Source organism: Ranitomeya variabilis, chromosome 3, assembly GCF_051348905.1.
Source record: "Ranitomeya variabilis isolate aRanVar5 chromosome 3, aRanVar5.hap1, whole genome shotgun sequence".
Taxonomy (NCBI): domain Eukaryota; kingdom Metazoa; phylum Chordata; class Amphibia; order Anura; family Dendrobatidae; genus Ranitomeya; species Ranitomeya variabilis.
Genome location: NC_135234.1, coordinates 42200529 through 42215136, shown reverse-complemented (window position 1 = coordinate 42215136; position 14608 = coordinate 42200529). Strand labels below are relative to the sequence as shown.

General features: G+C 46.3%; 1 long non-coding RNA gene across 1 annotated transcript in view; it reads right to left on the bottom strand.

Annotated features, from left to right (window-relative positions):
• LOC143817934 (uncharacterized) overlaps positions 1-14608 on the bottom strand; it is a 32991-nt gene that overhangs the window by 793 nt on the left and 17590 nt on the right. The window lies entirely within an intron of this gene.

The window sequence follows — 14608 nt, the reverse complement described above, 5'->3', positions numbered from 1 at the left end:
TGCTGCCGCTTCGTCAGAAGCAGGGAGAGCGTTAGGCAGGGTCCACTAACCACCAAACCGCTTGTGCTGCAGCGATTTCCACTGTCCAACACCACCTTCGGTGTGCAGGGACTGTGGAAGCTATTTTTTTTTTTTTTTCCCCTCAGCGCTGTAGCTCATTGGGCTGCCCTAGAAGGCTCCGTGATAGCTGTATTGCTGTGTGTACGCCACTGTGGAAACCAACTGCTTTTTTCAAAGCACATATCCTCTTGTTCCTTCCTTTCTGCACAGCTATCTTTTTTGTTTGTCCACACTTTTTATTTAATTTGTGCATCAGTCCACTCCTATTGCTGCCTGCCATACCTGGCTTACATTACTGCAGGGAGATAGTAATTGTAGGACAGTTTTTTTTTTTTTTTTGTTTTTTTTTTGTGGGAGATTAAGATTGGCATTTCTGCTACAGTGCCATCCCTGTGTGTGCCATCTCTCACTGAGTGGGCCATAGAAAGCCTATTTATTTTTTCCGTGATTTGTGTTCTAAAATCTACCTCAACACAAAAACACTACATCAATCAGTGGGAGAAAAATATTGGCCTCAGTCAGGGCTTGTGTGCCACTGCTGTGTGTGCTATCTCTCATTCAGTGGGCTATAGCAAGCCTATTTTTTTTTTTTTTTTTTAATATTATTTGGTTTCTAAAGTCTCCCTGAAAAAAAAAAAAAACCTAAAAAAACAGTGGGAGAGTAATATTGCCCTTTCAGCTTGTGTGCCAGTCTTGACTCCTGGGTGTGCCACCTCTCTCCCTCTCATTCAGTGGGCCATAGAAAGCCTATTTATTTTTTTTTTTAAATATTATTGGGTTTCTAAAGTCTCCCTGAAAAAACAAAAAATACATAAAAAAACAGTGGGAGAGTAATATTGCCCTTTCAGCTTGTGTGCCAGTCTTGACTCCTGGGTGTGCCACCTCTCTCCCTTTCATTCAGTGGGCCATAGAAAGCCTATTTATTTTTTCCGTGATTTGTGTTCTAAATTCTACCTCAACACAAAAACACTACATCAATCAGTGGGAGAAAAATATTGGCCTCAGTCAGGGCTTGTGTGCCACTGCTGTGTGTGCTATCTCTCATTCAGTGGGCTATAGCAAGCCTATTTTTTTTTATTTTTTTTTTTTTTAATATTATTTGGTTTCTAAAGTCTCCCTGAAAAAAAAAAAAAAACTAAAAAAACAGTGGGAGAGTAATATTGCCCTTTCAGCTTGTGTGCCAGTCTTGACTCCTGGGTGTGCCACCTCTCTCCCTCTCATTCAGTGGGCCATAGAAAGCCTATTTATTTTTTTTTTTTAATATTATTTGGTTTCTAATTCTCCCTGAAAAAAAAAAAAAAAACCTAAAAAAACAGTGGGAGAATAATATTGCCCTTTCAGCTTGTGTGCCAGTCTTGACTCCTGGGTGTGCCACCTCTCTCCCTCTCATTCAGTGGGCCATAGAAAGCCTATTTATTTATTTTTTTAAATATTATTGGGTTTCTAAAGTCTCCCTGAAAAAACAAAAAATACATAAAAAAACAGTGGGAGAGTAATATTGCCCTTTCAGCTTGTGTGCCAGTCTTGACTCCTGGGTGTGCCACCTCTCTCCCTTTCATTCAGTGGGCCATAGAAAGCCTATTTATTTTTTCCGTGATTTGTGTTCTAAATTCTACCTCAACACAAAAACACTACATCAATCAGTGGGAGAAAAATATTGGCCTCAGTCAGGGCTTGTGTGCCACTGCTGTGTGTGCTATCTCTCATTCAGTGGGCTATAGCAAGCCTATTTTTTTTTTTTTTTTTTTTTTTTTTTAATATTATTTGGTTTCTAAAGTCTCCCTGAAAAAAAAAAAAAACCTAAAAAAACAGTGGGAGAGTAATATTGCCCTTTCAGCTTGTGTGCCAGTCTTGACTCCTGGGTGTGCCACCTCTCTCCCTCTCATTCAGTGGGCCATAGAAAGCCTATTTATTTTTTTTTTTTAATATTATTTGGTGTCTAATTCTCCCTGAAAAAAAAAAAAAAAACCTAAAAAAACAGTGGGAGAATAATATTGCCCTTTCAGCTTGTGTGCCAGTCTTGACTCCTGGGTGTGCCACCTCTCTCCCTCTCATTCAGTGGGCCATAGAAAGCCTATTTATTTTTTTTTTTAAATATTATTGGGTTTCTAAAGTCTCCCTGAAAAAACAAAAAATACATAAAAAAACAGTGGGAGAGTAATATTGCCCTTTCAGCTTGTGTGCCAGTCTTGACTCCTGGGTGTGCCACCTCTCTCCCTTTCATTCAGTGGGCCATAGAAAGCCTATTTATTTTTTCCGTGATTTGTGTTCTAAATTCTACCTCAACACAAAAACACTACATCAATCAGTGGGAGAAAAATATTGGCCTCAGTCAGGGCTTGTGTGCCACTGCTGTGTGTGCTATCTCTCATTCAGTGGGCTATAGCAAGCCTATTTTTTTTTTTTTTTTTTTTTTTTATATTATTTGGTTTCTAAAGTCTCCCTGAAAAAAAAAAAAAAACCTAAAAAAACAGTGGGAGAGTAATATTGCCCTTTCAGCTTGTGTGCCAGTCTTGACTCCTGGGTGTGCCACCTCTCTCCCTCTCATTCAGTGGGCCATAGAAAGCCTTTTTTTTTTGTTTTTTTTAATATTATTTGGTTTCTAAAGTCTCCCTGAAAAAAACAAAAAAAACATAAAAAACAGTGGGAGAGTAATATTGCCCTTTCAGCTTGTGCGCCAGTCTTGACTCCTGGTTGTGCCACCTCTCTCTCTCTAATTGTGGGCCATAGAAAGCCTTTTTTTTTTTTTTTTTTTAATATTATTTGGTTTCTAAAGTCTCCCTGAGAAAAAAAAATAAATAAATTAGGTGGGAGATTAATATTGACATTAGTGCTTGAGTGACAGTCCTGCGTGTGTGTCATCTCTGTGATTTTGTGCCACAGAAAACAGAGTGTGTAACATTGTGCCTGATTTTCCTTGTGGTCTCACCAACCTGTTAAGGGATATTGAAATCATACTGAAGTTATAGCTCACCGTGTAAGTTGTTTGACAGCAACAAATAAAGTTACTTTGGTTAAGATTTTAAAACAATGAGGAAGTCTGGTGCAAGAGGTCGTCGTGGGCGTTCATTGTCAGCTGGTAATGATGGTAGTGGTAGTGGAGCATCAGGTGGTCGTGGGGATAAAAATATTCCACCTAAGTCTGGAGCTGTGGAGCCAGTTTCGTCGTCAGGCTACACAAGGCCTCGAACGCTCTCTTTTCTGGGAGTAGGAAAACCGCTTTTAAAGGCGGAGCAGCAACAGCAAGTTTTGGCTTATATTGCAGACTCAGCCTCTAGCTCTTTTGCCTCCTCTTCCGAAACTGGTAAATGTAAAAGCAGCGCGTCGCTTGTGGATGTTCACGGTCAGGGACAAGTCGCTTCCTTGTCCTCCTCAGCAAAAACTACAACAAGAGAGAAGGATGCAGCAGGCGACACAACGGGTCACTCCATGGAGCTCTTTACACATACCGTCCCTGGCTTAGAAAGTGAAACATTTAACAGGCCATGCCCATTACAAGTATATTCTGACATGGAGTGCACTGATGCACAGCCACAGCCAGAGTACTATGCTGCTCCTTTGACTCAGACCACCACATTGCCCTCTCAGGGTACAGATCCACAATCAGACCCTGATGAGACTATGTTGCCCCGCCACGAACGCTATACCACCGACCGACACAGTGACACAGACGAAGTTGCACACGAGCTCGAAGAGGAGGTAATAGATGACCCAGTTATTGACCCCGATTGGCAGCCATTGGGGGAACAGGGTGCAGGCGGCAGTAGTTCAGAAGCGGAGGTGGAGGAGGGGCCGCAGCAGGCATCAACATCGCAACAGGTTCCATCTGCCGGGCCCGTATCTGGACCAAAACGCGTGTCAAAGCCAAAACCTGTTGGAGCACAGCGTTGCCATCCGGTTAAAGCTCAGTCTGCAATCCCTGAAAAGGGATCCGAGTCTAGGAAGAGTGCAGTCTGGCATTTTTTTAAACAACATCCAACTGATCAGCGCAAAGTCATCTGTCAAAAATGTTCAACTAGCTTAAGCAGAGGTCAGAATCTGAAAAGTCTAAATACTAGTTGCATGCATAGACACTTAACCACCATGCATTTTCAAGCCTGGACTAACTACCAAACGTCCCTCAAGGTTGTAGCACCCTCGGCCAATGAAGCTAGTCAGCAACGCAACATCCCTTCCGTCACTGTAAGGCCACCATTTTCCGCACCACCGGCAGTATCTGTGCAGGTTTCTTTGCCAGCCAAAAGCAGTCAGGGTCAGGGAATCACCAGTTTTGTAGGAGGAAATATTGCATCTAGGGCACCGGCGGAAACAATACCGTCTCCAACCGTCTCTCAGTCTGCCATGTACACCGGCACACCCGAAAGTTCCACGATCTCCAGCTCTCCAGTCCAGCTCACCCTACATGAGACTCTGGTTAGAAAAAGGAAGTACTTATCCTCGCATCCGCGTACACAGGGTTTTAACGCCCACATAGCTAGACTAATCTCGTTAGAGATGATGCCCTACCGGTTAGTTGAAAGCGAAGCTTTCAAAGCCCTGATGGAGTACGCTGAACCACGATACGAGCTACCCAGTCGACACTTTTTTTCCAGAAAAGCCATCCCAGCCCTGCACCAGCATGTTAAACAGCGCATCGTCCATGCACTCAGGCAATCTGTGAGTACAAAGGTGCACCTGACTACAGATGCATGGACCAGTAGGCATGGCCAGGGACGTTATGTGTCCATCACGGCACACTGGGTGAATGTGGTGGATGCAGGGTCCACAGGCGACATCAATTTAGGGACAGTTGTGCCTAGCCCATGGTCTAGGAAACAGTTGGCTGTAGGCGTTCGCACCCCCTCCTCCTCCTCCTCCTCGTCCTCCTGCAGAAGCTACAGCTCTTCCACAGAACGCAGTCTGCCAACCACTCCATCGGCAGATGACACTGTTGCACACCAGTTGTCCCATTATGGGCCAGCTACTGCCAAGCGTCAGCAGGCTGTATTGGCTATGAAGTGCTTGGGCGACAATAGACACACCGCGGAAGTTCTGTCCGAGTTCTTGCAACAAGAAACGCAGTCGTGGCTGGGCACAGTAGATCTTGAGGCAGGCAAGGTAGTGAGTGATAACGGAAGGAATTTCATGGCTGCCATCTCCCTTTCCCAACTGAAACACATTCCTTGCCTGGCTCACACCTTAAACCTGGTGGTGCAGTGCTTATTGAAAACTTATCCTGGGTTCTCCGACCTGCTCCTCAAAGTGCGTGCACTTTGCTCACATATCCGACGTTCGCCTGTACACGCCAGCCGTATGCAGACCTATCAGCGGTCTTTGAACCTTCCCCAGCATCGCCTAATCATAGACGTTGCAACAAGGTGGAACTCAACACTGCACATGCTTCAGAGACTGTGCGAACAGAGGCGTGCTGTTATTTATTTGTGGGAGGATACACGGGCAGGCAGTAGGATGGCAGACATGGAGTTGTCAGGTGTGCAGTGGTCTAAGATACAAGACATGTGTCAAGTCCTTCAGTGCTTTGAGGAATGCACACGGCTGGTTAGTGCAGACAACGCCGTAATAAGCATGAGCATCCCCCTAATGCGTCTGCTGATGCAAAGTTTGACGCACATAAAGGAGCAGGCGTCTGCACCAGAGGAAGAGGAAAGCCTTGATGACAGTCAGCCATTGTCTGGTCAGGGCAGTGTACAGGACGAGGTAGCGGGCGAAGAGGAGGTGGAGGACGAGGAGGATGATGGGGATGAGTATATTTTTAATGCCGAACCTTTCCCGGGGGCACAGGAATTTGGTTGCGTGTCACGGCCGGGTTCTGGTTTTTTGAGGGACACAAGTGACGTAGATTTGCCTGCAACTGCCCCTCAACCAATCACAACCGGAGATTTGACAACTGGAACTTTGGCCCACATGGCGGATTATGCCTTACGTATCCTAAAAAGGGACACACGCATTACGAAAATGATGAACGATGACGATTACTGGTTGGCCTGCCTCCTTGATCCACGCTATAAAGGCAAATTGCAAAATATTATGCCACATGAGAACTTGGAACTAATATTAGCAACCAAACAATCAACTCTTGTTGACCGTTTGCTTCAGGCATTCCCAGCACACAGCGCACGTGATCGTTCTCACACGAGCTCCAGGGGGCAGCAGACTAGGAGTGTTAGGGGTGCACACATCAGAAGTGGCGTTGGACAGAGGGGTTTTCTGACCAGGTTGTGGAGTGATTTTGCTATGACCGCAGACAGGACAGGTACTGCTGCATCAATTGAAAGTGACAGGAGACAACATTTGTCCAGTATGGTTACTAACTATTTTTCATCCCTTATCGATGTTCTCCCTCAACCGTCATTCCCATTTGATTACTGGGCCTCCAAATTAGACACCTGGCCAGAATTGGCAGAATATGCATTGCAGGAGCTTGCTTGCCCGGCAGCAAGTGTCCTATCAGAAAGAGTATTCAGTGCTGCAGGTTCAATATTAACCGAAAAAAGGACTCGTCTGGCTACCCAAAATGTTGACGATCTAACATTCATTAAAATGAACCACAACTGGATTTCGAAATCTTTTGCCCCACCTTGCCCGGCCGACACCTAGCTTTCCTATGAAAAGCTCTTGCCTGTGAATTACTTTTCTAATGTCTAATTTGCTGCAGCTGATTGTACAGCATACGACATGTTTACACCTCCCTAAATGGCAAAACTCCCCACACGGGGCCGTGGTATCGCGACTTGGCGCAAGCACCCGTGAGACTGCTGTTTGTCTGAAGAGGTGGGTGTGCTCGCTTTTGGTTGACGGCATTGCTACTGGGTCCCTCATAGTACAATGTAGTGTCTCTGGCGGTGGTGGTGCGCACCCAACGTCAGACACACCGTTGTAACATGAGGGGCCCTGGGGCGGTCCCGCCGGCCTCAAGAGAGTTCCCCCCTACCCCAGCTCAAAATGTGCTCTACCACGTGCAAAATTATGTCGCACAGCTCCACCAATCTTTAGTCTATTCGCTGACATCATTCAATGTCTGGCACTGACAATACAAATTTGTAGACATCTATGATGCAACTTAAAGTAGTCTGTGTCTGTGTCCTATATTGGCACCATTAAATAGTTACTGCCAAATTACTATGTCAGAAACTCAGTAGATGAGCCCACCCCTGTACCTAAGTATGCCACCTTTTTTTTTTGTTTTGGTTGTTTTGCGAGACATTAACATCTATTTATATTTTGGGAGTACTGGGACAGACACTCCTTGCACTACTCCTCCACTCACCACCAAGCTGCCTGTGTATCCATGTAACCGCTGTAAAACTGCCATGAGCCTATTGTTTGTTATTTTAGGCCTTTGATAGCCTGTCTGCGGCCCCTACTTGCAATACTCCTCCACTGACCACCAAGCTGCCTGCCCGTGTATCCATGTAACCGCTGTAAAACTGCCATGAGCCTATTGTTTGTTATTTTAGGCCTTTGATAGCCTGTCTGCGGTCCCTACTTTAAATACTCCTCCACTGACCACCAAGCTGCCTGCCCGTGTATCCATGTAACCGCTGTGAAACTGCCATGAGCCTATTGTTTGTTATGTTAGGCCTTTGATAGCCTGTCTGCGGTCCCTACTTTAAATACTCCTCCACTGACCAGACCACTGCTGCCCGTGTACCCCTGGAACCAATTATAAAGTGCCTACAGCCAGCCCATTTTCTTATGTTAGGCCTTTGAAGCCTGTCTGCGGTCCCTACTTTAAATACTCCTCCACTGACCAGACCACTGCTGCCCGTGTACCCCTGGAACCAATTATAAAGTGCCTACAGCCAGCCCATTTTCTTATGTTAGGCCTTTGAAGCCTGTCTGCGGTCCCTACTTTAAATACTCCTCCACTCACCACCACCAAGCTGCCTGCCCGTGTATCCATGTAACCGCTGTGAAACTGCCATGAGCCTATTGTTTGTTATGTTAGGCCTTTGATAGCCTGTCTGCGGTCCCTACTTTAAATACTCCTCCACTGACCAGACCACTGCTGCCCGTGTACCCCTGGAACCAATTATAAAGTGCCTACAGCCAGCCCATTTTCTTATGTTAGGCCTTTGAAGCCTGTCTGCGGTCCCTACTTTAAATACTCCTCCACTGACCACCAAGCTGCCTGCCCATGTATCCATGTAACCGCTGTAAAACTGCCATGAGCCTATTGTTTGTTATTTTAGGCCTTTGATAGCCTGTCTGCGGTCCCTACTTTAAATACTCCTCCACTGACCACCAAGCTGCCTGCCCGTGTATCCATGTAACCGCTGTAAAACTGCCATGAGCCTATTGTTTGTTATTTTAGGCCTTTGATAGCCTGTCTGCGGTCCCTACTTTAAATACTCCTCCACTGACCACCAAGCTGCCTGCCCGTGTATCCATGTAACCGCTGTGAAACTGCCATGAGCCTATTGTTTGTTATGTTAGGCCTTTGATAGCCTGTCTGCGGTCCCTACTTTAAATACTCCTCCACTGACCAGACCACTGCTGCCCGTGTACCCCTGGAACCAATTATAAAGTGCCTACAGCCAGCCCATTTTCTTATGTTAGGCCTTTGAAGCCTGTCTGCGGTCCCTACTTTAAATACTCCTCCACTGACCAGACCACTGCTGCCCGTGTACCCCTGGAACCAATTATAAAGTGCCTACAGCCAGCCCATTTTCTTATGTTAGGCCTTTGAAGCCTGTCTGCGGTCCCTACTTTAAATACTCCTCCACTCACCACCACCAAGCTGCCTGCCCGTGTATCCATGTAACCGCTGTGAAACTGCCATGAGCCTATTGTTTGTTATGTTAGGCCTTTGATAGCCTGTCTGCGGTCCCTACTTTAAATACTCCTCCACTGACCAGACCACTGCTGCCCGTGTACCCCTGGAACCAATTATAAAGTGCCTACAGCCAGCCCATTTTCTTATGTTAGGCCTTTGAAGCCTGTCTGCGGTCCCTACTTTAAATACTCCTCCACTGACCACCAAGCTGCCTGCCCGTGTATCCATGTAACCGCTGTAAAACTGCCATGAGCCTATTGTTTGTTATTTTAGGCCTTTGATAGCCTGTCTGCGGTCCCTACTTTAAATACTCCTCCACTGACCACCAAGCTGCCTGCCCGTGTATCCATGTAACCGCTGTAAAACTGCCATGAGCCTATTGTTTGTTATTTTAGGCCTTTGATAGCCTGTCTGCGGCCCCTACTTGCAATACTCCTCCACTGACCACCAAGCTGCCTGCCCGTGTATCCATGTAACCGCTGTAAAACTGCCATGAGCCTATTGTTTGTTATTTTAGGCCTTTGATAGCCTGTCTGCGGTCCCTACTTTAAATACTCCTCCACTGACCACCAAGCTGCCTGCCCGTGTATCCATGTAACCGCTGTGAAACTGCCATGAGCCTATTGTTTGTTATGTTAGGCCTTTGATAGCCTGTCTGCGGTCCCTACTTTAAATACTCCTCCACTGACCAGACCACTGCTGCCCGTGTACCCCTGGAACCAATTATAAAGTGCCTACAGCCAGCCCATTTTCTTATGTTAGGCCTTTGAAGCCTGTCTGCGGTCCCTACTTTAAATACTCCTCCACTGACCAGACCACTGCTGCCCGTGTACCCCTGGAACCAATTATAAAGTGCCTACAGCCAGCCCATTTTCTTATGTTAGGCCTTTGAAGCCTGTCTGCGGTCCCTACTTTAAATACTCCTCCACTCACCACCACCAAGCTGCCTGCCCGTGTATCCATGTAACCGCTGTGAAACTGCCATGAGCCTATTGTTTGTTATGTTAGGCCTTTGATAGCCTGTCTGCGGTCCCTACTTTAAATACTCCTCCACTGACCAGACCACTGCTGCCCGTGTACCCCTGGAACCAATTATAAAGTGCCTACAGCCAGCCCATTTTCTTATGTTAGGCCTTTGAAGCCTGTCTGCGGTCCCTACTTTAAATACTCCTCCACTGACCACCAAGCTGCCTGCCCGTGTATCCATGTAACCGCTGTAAAACTGCCATGAGCCTATTGTTTGTTATTTTAGGCCTTTGATAGCCTGTCTGCGGTCCCTACTTTAAATACTCCTCCACTGACCACCAAGCTGCCTGCCCGTGTATCCATGTAACCGCTGTAAAACTGCCATGAGCCTATTGTTTGTTATTTTAGGCCTTTGATAGCCTGTCTGCGGCCCCTACTTGCAATACTCCTCCACTGACCACCAAGCTGCCTGCCCGTGTATCCATGTAACCGCTGTAAAACTGCCATGAGCCTATTGTTTGTTATTTTAGGCCTTTGATAGCCTGTCTGCGGTCCCTACTTTAAATACTCCTCCACTGACCACCAAGCTGCCTGCCCGTGTATCCATGTAACCGCTGTAAAACTGCCATGAGCCTATTGTTTGTTATTTTAGGCCTTTGATAGCCTGTCTGCGGCCCCTACTTGCAATACTCCTCCACTGACCACAATGCTGCCTGGAGTGCCTGCCTGTGTATCCATGTAACCGATGTAAAACTGCCATGACTGCCTACTGTTTGTTATTTTAGGCCTTTGATAGCCTGTCTGCAGCCCCTACTTGCAATACTCCTCCACTGACCACACCAATGCTGCCCGTGTACCCCTGGAACCTATTTAAAAGTTCATAGAGCCTAGTTATATATTTTATTTACTATTAATAAGGCCATGATGGACTACGCTGTACCACGCTACAAGCTAACCAGTCGACACTTCTTTTGCGAGAAAAGCCATCCCAACCCTCCACCAGCATGTAGAAGACCGCATTGTCCATGCACTCTGGCAATCTGTGAGTACAAAGGTGCACCTGACAACAGACGCATGGACCTGTAGGCATGGCCACGGAAGATTACGTGTCCATTACGGCGCAATGGGTTAATGTGGTGGATGCATGGTCCACAGGGGACAGCCTACTAAGTCTGTCTGCAGTCCCTAATTCAAATTGTCCTCCACTGTCTAAATCGGAACTTCCACCTTCTGGCTTTCGGCCTATAGTATCAGAAATTAAACTGCATTTGGCCTTCAACTTTGGTTAGGGCCTACTAACGGCTTCTGCCCCTCCCTGGTGTTGCCCTCAACTAAATAAAGCTGAGCTTCAACCTTCCGGCTCTCATTATGTGGTTTTAAAAAAAAAAATGGTGGTTAGGGCCTACTAACGGCTTCTGCCCCTCCCTGGTGTTGCCCTCAACTAAATAAAGCTGAGCTTCAACCTTCTGCTCCAAATTACCATTTTGAAAAATGCAATAGGCTTTTCAGGCCTACTAAAGGTGTCTGTCTGTGTGCCCCTCCCTGGTGTTGTCCTCAACTAAATAAAGCTGAGCTTCAACCTTCCGGCTCTCATTATGTGGTTTTAAAAAAAAAAATGGTGGTTAGGGCCTACTAACGGCTTCTGCCCCTCCCTGGTGTTGTCCTCAACTAAATAAAGCTGAGCTTCAACCTTCCGGCTCTCATTATGTGGTTTTTAAAAAAAAAATGGTGGTTAGGGCCTACTAACGGCTTCTGCCCCTCCCTGGTGTTGCCCTCAACTAAATAAAGCTGAGCTTCAACCTTCTGCTCCAAATTACCATTTTGAAAAATGCAATAGGCTTTTCAGGCCTACTAAAGGTGTCTGTCTGTGTGCCCCTCCCTGGTGTTGTCCTCAACTAAATAAAGCTGAGCTTCAACCTTCCGGCTCTCATTATGTGGTTTTAAAAAAAAAAATGGTGGTTAGGGCCTACTAACGGCTTCTGCCCCTCCCTGGTGTTGCCCTCAACTAAATAAAGCTGAGCTTCAACCTTCTGCTCCAAATTACCATTTTGAAAAATGCAATAGGCTTTTCAGGCCTACTAAAGGTGTCTGTCTGTGTGCCCCTCCCTGGTGTTGTCCTCAACTAAATAAAGCTGAGCTTCAACCTTCCGGCTCTCATTATGTGGTTTTAAAAAAAAAAATGGTGGTTAGGGCCTACTAACGGCTTCTGCCCCTCCCTGGTGTTGTCCTCAACTAAATAAAGCTGAGCTTCAACCTTCCGGCTCTCATTATGTGGTTTTAAAAAAAAAAATGGTGGTTAGGGCCTACTAACGGCTTCTGCCCCTCCCTGGTGTTGCCCTCAACTAAATAAAGCTGAGCTTCAACCTTCCGGCTCTCATTATGTGGTTTTAAAAAAAAAAATGGTGGTTAGGGCCTACTAACGGCTTCTGCCCCTCCCTGGTGTTGTCCTCAACTAAATAAAGCTGAGCTTCAACCTTCCGGCTCTCATTATGTGGTTTTAAAAAAAAAAATGGTGGTTAGGGCCTACTAACGGCTTCTGCCCCTCCCTGGTGTTGCCCTCAACTAAATAAAGCTGAGCTTCAACCTTCTGCTCCAAATTACCATTTTGAAAAATGCAATAGGCTTTTCAGGCCTACAAAAGGTGTCTGTCTGTGTGCCCCTCCCTGGTGTTGTCCTCAACTAAATAAAGCTGAGCTTCAACCTTCCGGCTCTCATTATGTGGTTTTAAAAAAAAAAATGGTGGTTAGGGCCTACTAACGGCTTCTGCCCCTCCCTGGTGTTGTCCTCAACTAAATAAAGCTGAGCTTCAACCTTCCGGCTCTCATTAAGTGGTTTTAAAAAAAAAAAATGGTGGTTAGGGCCTACTAACGGCTTCTGCCCCTCCCTGGTGTTGTCCTCAACTAAATAAAGCTGAGCTTCAACCTTCCGGCTCTCATTAAGTGGTTTTAAAAAAAAAATGGTGGTTAGGGCCTACTAACGGCTTCTGCCCCTCCCTGGTGTTGCCCTCAACTAAATAAAGCTGAGCTTCAACCTTCTGCTCCAAATTACCATTTTGAAAAATGCAATAGGCTTTTCCGGCCTACTAAAGGTGTCTGTCTGTGTGCCCCTGCCTGGTGTTGCCCTCAACTAAATAAAGCTGAGCTTCAACCTTCTGCTCCAAATTACCATTTTAAAAAATGCAATAGGCTTTTCCGGCCTACTAAAGGTGTCTGCCCCTCCCTGGTGTTGTCCTCAACTGAACAAAGCTGAGCTTCCACATTCTGGCTTTCGCCCTATACTATCAGATATTAAACTGCATTTGGCCTACTAGTGTGGTTAGGCCCTTGAAACAGTGTCTGCTGCTCTTGGGTTTGCTACTCCACTGAACAAAGCAATGCCGCCTGTTTAGTCCTGTTACCAATTTTGAACTGCATGTAGCCTACTTTATTCTTTGGCCCTATATCTGTTTCCTCCTCATCCTGCCCATTGCCCAGCCACTGCTAAATGAGTCTGCTGGTACATTGACCTAGACCACTACATTCCCCTTGTACTCTACACAGCCAGAATCTGTCCCTGCTGAAAGTAAGGTTCCCCTTCCCGCATGTTATACCACCTTACACAGGGACAAAGAGGAAGGTGCAGATGAAAGTGCAGGTTCCTTCATCAGGTGGGGGGGCATACTCGTTGGCGACGTCACTGGCACAGGGCCCCTCAGAGTACGCAAAAGTGTCGCTGCTGGTGGGAGGCGCCCCCGCCATGCAAACACACCGCCGTACTTTGAGGGGCCCTGTGCCAGTGGCAATGCGAACGAGTGGGCCCCCCCCCTGCTTGCTCAGGATCACAGCACTTGCAACTTTTAAATACTTACCTTTCCCTGCAACACCGCCGTGACGTAGTCCGCATTTCCTGGGCCCACGAAAAACTTGAGCCAGCCCTACTCCCCCCACAACTTTCCCCCAATTCCCTATGCCCAACTATTATTATACAGTTAATTAAGATTGGCAAGCTTCAGAAACAAGAATGGATGTTTTTGGCATTAAAATGGGCACTGTAGGTGTTTTCCTGGCCTCCACTCACTGCCGACTATGCTTCCCCATTGACTTGCATTGGGTTTCGTGTTTCGGTCGATCCCCGACTTTTAGCGATAATCGGCCGACTGCACTCGACTCGACTCTGGACAAAATCGGGTTTCCCAAAACCCTACTCGATCTTAAAAAAATGAAAGTCGCTCAACCCTAGCCTGAACATCTCGGAGACGCCAGTAAAGTTCATTGCTCCACTGATCACTTTCATATTAAGCGAAACCTCACTGCTGTCAGCAAGTTGCCTGGGAAATGACTCCAAACAGACATCAATGATTCCAGCCTCTCGTGCCCTATCAGATGGAGTCATAAATGACTGGCATATTTTCTACATATTTAGAATATTGATGCATTGATTTTCAGCTGTAGCTCCTACAATTAATGAGACATCGCCTCTAATTTAGCTTAATTATTATCCTAAGAGATTCCCTGTGGAGCGCAACAAAACCTTCTAGGAGATGAAGGTTATTTTTTTTTCAAGGTTCACCTTCATGTCACCTTGGAGAATTAATTAACGTGCTTACTAAGAGGGTTAATTGTTTTGCACAATCACTTTTTGTTATTAGGGTCCCCGAGGCAAACTGATGGCTGGATGTCCTGCTGACGAGACCCCCAGCAATCAGCACTAATCTTTCTGGAAACCTGGAAGCAAGTGATCAATTTCCCTGCAGCGCGCCCAAAGGGGAAATGAAACATTACACTTTTTGTCATTGAAATCAGTGGGTTGTCCATGTTGCACACAAAT